The sequence below is a fragment of the Piliocolobus tephrosceles genome, chromosome 8 (genome assembly GCF_002776525.5).
Source record: "Piliocolobus tephrosceles isolate RC106 chromosome 8, ASM277652v3, whole genome shotgun sequence".
In the NCBI taxonomy this organism is placed as follows: domain Eukaryota; kingdom Metazoa; phylum Chordata; class Mammalia; order Primates; family Cercopithecidae; genus Piliocolobus; species Piliocolobus tephrosceles.
The window spans coordinates 133,078,625-133,084,496 of NC_045441.1; the positions used below are offsets into that span (position 1 = coordinate 133,078,625).

General features: G+C 38.0%; 1 pseudogene; it reads right to left on the reverse strand.

Moving 5' to 3' along the window:
- Nucleotides 1–178: 178 nt before the first annotated feature.
- Nucleotides 179–1,545, reverse strand: LOC111525600 (annotated as a pseudogene).
- Nucleotides 1,546–5,872: the final 4,327 nt, after the last annotated feature.

Genomic DNA, 5,872 nt, shown 5'->3' on the forward strand with positions numbered 1-5,872 from the left:
GACTACAGGCGCCCGCCACCTCGCCCGGCTAGTTTTTTGTACTTTTTAGTAGAGACGGGGTTTCACGGTGTTAGCCAGGATGGTCTTGATCTCCTGACCTCGTGATCCACCCATCTTGGCCTCCCAAAGTGCTGGGATTACAGGGTTGAGCCACCGTGCCCGGCCTTGCATTTCTTTTGAGAAGTGTCTGTTCAAGCACTTTGCCCATTTTATAAAATTTGTTTGTCTTTTAATATTAATTTGAAGGAATTCTTTTTATATATTGTCTATAGTTCTTTGCTGGATACAGGACAGTGAATTTTATCACTTTGTGGATGCATTTCTTGTTTCTTAATGGAGACTTTGATAAGCACAGTGATTAATTTCAAAAATGTTCAATGTTAATTATTCAAATTTTACTTCTATTGATTATTGTGTCTTTTCTACAAATATATTTCTACCTAATTAGTGAAGGTATTCTATTTTCCTCTCAAGAGTTTAAGATTTCAGTTTATATGTTTAAGTTAATAAATATTTAATTTTAAGGTGGCATTTATCCTAGCAGAAGACAAAAAAGCCAACCTCCACATTTTGTAGGGAGCAGGGCCCTCTCCTCTTGGTGCCCTTTGAGATGTCTTACATCAGTCTCTCCTTCCTCAGTGTCCTCCTCAGGATGCTCTTGACCTCTGCATTCCTCAAGCTGTGGATTAGAGGGTTTGGCATCTGATTGAAAAGGCTATGAAACAGGGAAATGACCTTCTGCTGCTCCTCAGGATGGCAGGACTTGAGGGCCATGTACATGACAATGGCACTGCCAAAGAAGAGCCCCACACACAGAGGTGAGAGAAGAAGATGGAGATCCTTCTGTGGCCCTCCCCAGACTGGATCCTCAGCATGGCCGCCAGGATGCGCAAGTAAGAGACCAGCACCAGGCAGAGCAGCCCCATCAGGATGAACACGGAAGCAGAAAAGATGACCACCTGGTTGAGCCAGGTGTCAGCACAGGCCAACTTGAGGACAGACAGGATTTCACAGAAGAAATGGTTGATTTCATGAGCCCACAGAAGGGCAGCCTCAAAATGAGAACTAAATGAATGGACCAGAGCCAGGAGGAAGCTGAGTTCCCAGGATGCCACAGCCAGGACAGTGCACAATCTCCAGCTCATGAGGACATTATAACGTAGGGAGCAGGAGATGGCTACATAGCGATCATAGGACATCACCACCAAAATCAGACATTCTGTGTTTGCAAAAGCCAAATACAAGAATGTCTGCATTATGCATGGCACAAAGGAGATGGTGCTTTTCTGGTTCGCAAGATCCACTAACATCTTGGGAACATTGTTGGAAGCATAGGACATGTCAATGACAGCCAGGTGTGAGAGGAAGAAGTACATGGGGGTGTGCAGACTGTGGTCCAGACAGATGAGTCCCAAGATCATGCCATTCCCCGGCAGGCTGAAGATGTATAACAGGGAGAAGATCCAAAAGAGGAGCATTTCCATGTCTGCACAGCTGGAATCCCACCAGGATGAATTCTGTGACCCATGATTGGTGGCATTCCATTCCTTAATGGCAGTCTGTCAAGGACTGAAGAATGATGGAGAGGTTAGAACTGGAGGATCAATGAAAACTGCAGTTATTCATCTCAAAATAAGTTCAGAGGAAGGTTGTATGCTTGTCTTCACTTGGCAGTTTCTCCTGCTTTCCCAGATTTGTTACCTTTTTGTTTTAAATGTTTGATTATGAAATAAATTTAAAATCACAGAAAAGTATCACAGATCTTGCAAAAAACTTTCCTATACCTTCACCCAGACTTAGTAAAAGTTAACATGTCTATATTTTTTGCCTTATTATGCTTTTTTTCTCTATGTAAACTTATAATTTTTCTGAAATTCTTGATATTAAATTATAGACATGATGCCTATTTATCCCTAAGTTCTTTGTGTTTTCACCATGAGCAAACACATTTACTAACCTGGCTATAGTACAATTACTAAAATCAGGAAATTTAATATTGAATTTTTTTTCTAATATACAATATCCTCCTTCCACCTCCACTCACCCAGAACCTTAATCCAAGAGTACACATTATATTTAATGTCACCTATCTTTAGGTTCCTTGCATCTATAATATTTACTCAAACCAATCTTTTTTTTTTTTTTTTTTTTTGCCTTTCCAGACATTGATGTTTTGAATTTGATACAGCAGTTATTTAGTAGAATGCTCTTCAGATTGGGAGTGTACAATGTGCCTCATGTTTTGATTTGGATTATTAACTTTTCACATTTAAAAAGAATGGCACCCTCCTAGCTGCATTTCAGAAATACATGCGTGATGTTAATTTGTCCAATTATTGGTGATGCAAACATGCATCCCTTGGTAAAGATGGTGACTCCCAAATATCTTCATACAACACAGTTCTTAATATTTTCCTAATGTAATTTCTGGTGCATATATTAAAATCATTATACAAGTGCACTTCGTTTTATTCTGTTTCATTTTATTGCACTTCCCTTTATTGCCTTTCACAGATATTATGCTTTTTTATAAACTGAATGTCTGTGGCACCCCTGAGTTGTGCGAGTCTATCTGCACCACTTTTCCAACAGCATGTGCTTAATTTATGCCTCTACCTAACAACTCAGTAATTTTTCCAGTATTTCCAACTTTCTCATTATTACTGTACCTGTTATGGTGATTTGTAATCACTAATCTTTCATGTTACTATTATAATCATTTTAGGGCACTAAGAATCACATTCATATAAAATAGAAAACAATCAATGTTTGTTCTAACTGTTCTGCTGATTAACTGTTCCTCTGTTTCTCTCCCTCTCCTTGGGCCTCCCTATTCCCTGAGATGCAGCAATATTGAAATTATGTCTATTAACAATCTTACAATGGCCTCTATTTGTTCAATCTCTCACTTTAAATCACATATCTCTCACTTTAAATCAAAAGCCAGAAATAACTAAGCTTAATAAGGAAGGCATGTCAAAAGCCAGGATACGTGGAAAGCCAGGCCTCCTGCACCAAACAGCCAAGTTCTGGATACAAAAGAAGAGTTCTTGAGAAAAATTAAAAGTGATACTCCAGTGAACATATGAATTATAAGAAAGTGAAACAGCCTTATTGCTGACATGGTAGAAGTTTGAGTGGTCTGGATAGAAGATCAAACCAGGCACAACATTCCCTTAAGCCAAAGCCTCATCCAGAGCAAGGCCCTAATTCTCTTCCCTTCTACAAAGGCTGAGAGAGGTGAGAAAGCTACCGAAGAAGTTTTTAAGCTAGCCACATGCTGGTTCATGAGGTTTAAGGAAAGAAGCTGTCTTCATAACAGAGAAGTGCGAGATGAAGCAGCAAGTGCTGCTGTAGAAGCTGCCACAGGTTATCCAGATCTAGCTAAGGTTGCTGATCAAGGTACTATTGGAAGAAGATGCCATCTAGGACTTTCATAGCTAGAGAGGAGAAGTCAATGTCTAGCTTCAAAGTTCAAAGGACAGGCTGACACTCTTGCTGGGGGCTAATGCAGCTGGTGACTTTAAGTTGAAGCCAATGCTCAGTAACCAGTCCAAAAATCCTAGGGCTCTTAAGCATTACGCTAAATCTACTCTGCCGTGTTCTGTAAATTGAGCAACAAAGCCTGGATGACAGTACATCTGCTTGCAACATGGTATACTGAATTTTTTATTTATACTTCTATATAGTTTTTATTATGACCATAAAAATTAAAGATATAGCATGAAGTAATTTATGAGTTGAATTATATCACTATTCACTTTCCAAAAAATTCTGTCAGTTTTTTCCATGCAAATAGTATACTTTGAATGCAATTACAACTCTCCAATCTTCTTTTAAAGTTATATACAAATAATTTATCTAACAACTTTAGTTTGGGATAATTTTCTACACACAATACTCTGATTTAGTGTAATGTCTAAAGGATCAATGTCTTAGTTATTTCTACTGTGAATTATCTGATGTTGACATAGACACAATTTTGACTTAATTTTTCATATTTACTGCATCTGTAAAAATATATTTTACTATGAACTCTCTGGTGTTTTCTTAACTGTCATTTTTGAGCAAATCTTTATTCAAACTCATTACATTTATTAGGGTTTTCTCCAATGTAAATTCCCTGATGTTGAACAAGTTTTGAGAAACTGCTTCAGGGTTTTCCTCTAATAGAAAATCTGCACAATAACATCTATGACACAAGTAATGGTACTACAACCCTCTTTATATTTGTAATGTTAGTCTTCAGAATGAATGCTCCTCTTCACTTTAATGGTTTATATTTCCTGAAAGACATTTTGACAGTAATAGCAATTACAATGCTTTTATTAAGTATGAACTCTTGGATGTTGAGTAAGATATGAGCAAGTATCATGTTCTTTGTACAATTTTTTCTCAAGTAAAAATGTTTGCTTGTGCAATAAAATGTGAGCATTAGTTTAAAGTTTTGTCACATTCTTCACACATGTAGTTTTCTACAATATGAATTATCTTACCTAAAATCATGGGTGACAACCATTTAAAGGCTTTGACAGATTCTTCACATTTCTGGGGTCTGGGACCATTATGATTTATTTTATATTTTCAAATGTTTGAGGTGTTGTTAAAAGCATTGTCACATCTTTCAGGTTTGTAACGTTTCTCTCCAATATAAACTATTTTATGTCTGCTAAGAATTGAGGACTTGTAAAATGCTTTGCCACATCCTTCATGCTAGTAGTGTTTCTGAATATTTTAAGCCCACTGTTGAGACCAACTACTCAGAAAAGAAGAAGATTCCTTTCAATGTATTACTGCTCATTGACAATGCACCTTGTCGCCCCAAAACTCTGATGGAGATGTACAGTGATTTCATCCCTGCTAACACAATTTCCACTCTGCAGCCCATGGATCAAGGACTGATTTCTGCTTTTAAGTTTTAATATTTAAGCAATACATTTCACTGGGCTATAGCTGCCCTACACAGGGATCCCTCTGATGAATCAGGGCAAAGTCAACTGAAAACTTTCCAGAAAAGATTCCCCATTCTAAATAATGTAAAGAACATTTATAATTAATGGGAGAAGGTCAAAATATCAGCATTAACAATAGTTTGGAAGAAGTTTATTCAAACCTTTATAGATGACCTTGAGGGGTTCTAGACTCAGTGGAGTAACTACAGATGTGGTAGAAATGGCAAGAGAACTAGAATTAGAAGTGGAGCCTAAGTATGTGACTGAATTGCTGCAATCGCCTGATAAAACTTGAATGTACATAGAATTCTTAAGGATGAGAAAGAAAATGGTTTATTGAGATGACTATACTGCTGGTGAAGATGCTGTGAACATTGTTAAATGACAAGAAATGATTTAGAATATTACATAAACTCAGTCAATAAAGCAGTAGCAGTGTTTGAGAGGATTGACTCCAAATTTGAAAGAAGTTCTACTATGGGAAAAATGCTATCAAACAGCATCACATGCTACAGATAAATCATTTGTAAAAGGAGCAGTCAATCATTGCAGTAAACTTTATTATTGTCTTATTTTAAGAAATTGCTGGTTGGGTGCTGTGGCTCACACCCGTAATCTCAGCACTTTGGGAGGCCAAGGTAGGCAGATTGCTTGACCCCAGGAGTTCAAAACTAGCCTGGACAACATGGCAAAACCCTGTATCTGAAAAATGCAAAAAATTAGCCAGTTATGGTGGTGAGCACCTGCAGTCCCAGCTACTTGGGAGGCTAAGGTGGGAGAGTCACCTGAGCTCAGAAGGTGGAGGCTGCAGTGAGCTGTGACTGTACCACTGTACTCAAACCTCAGTGACAAAGGGAGATCCTGGCTTAAAGGAAGGAAGGAAGGAAGGAAGGAAGGAAGGAAGGAAGGAAGGAAGGAAG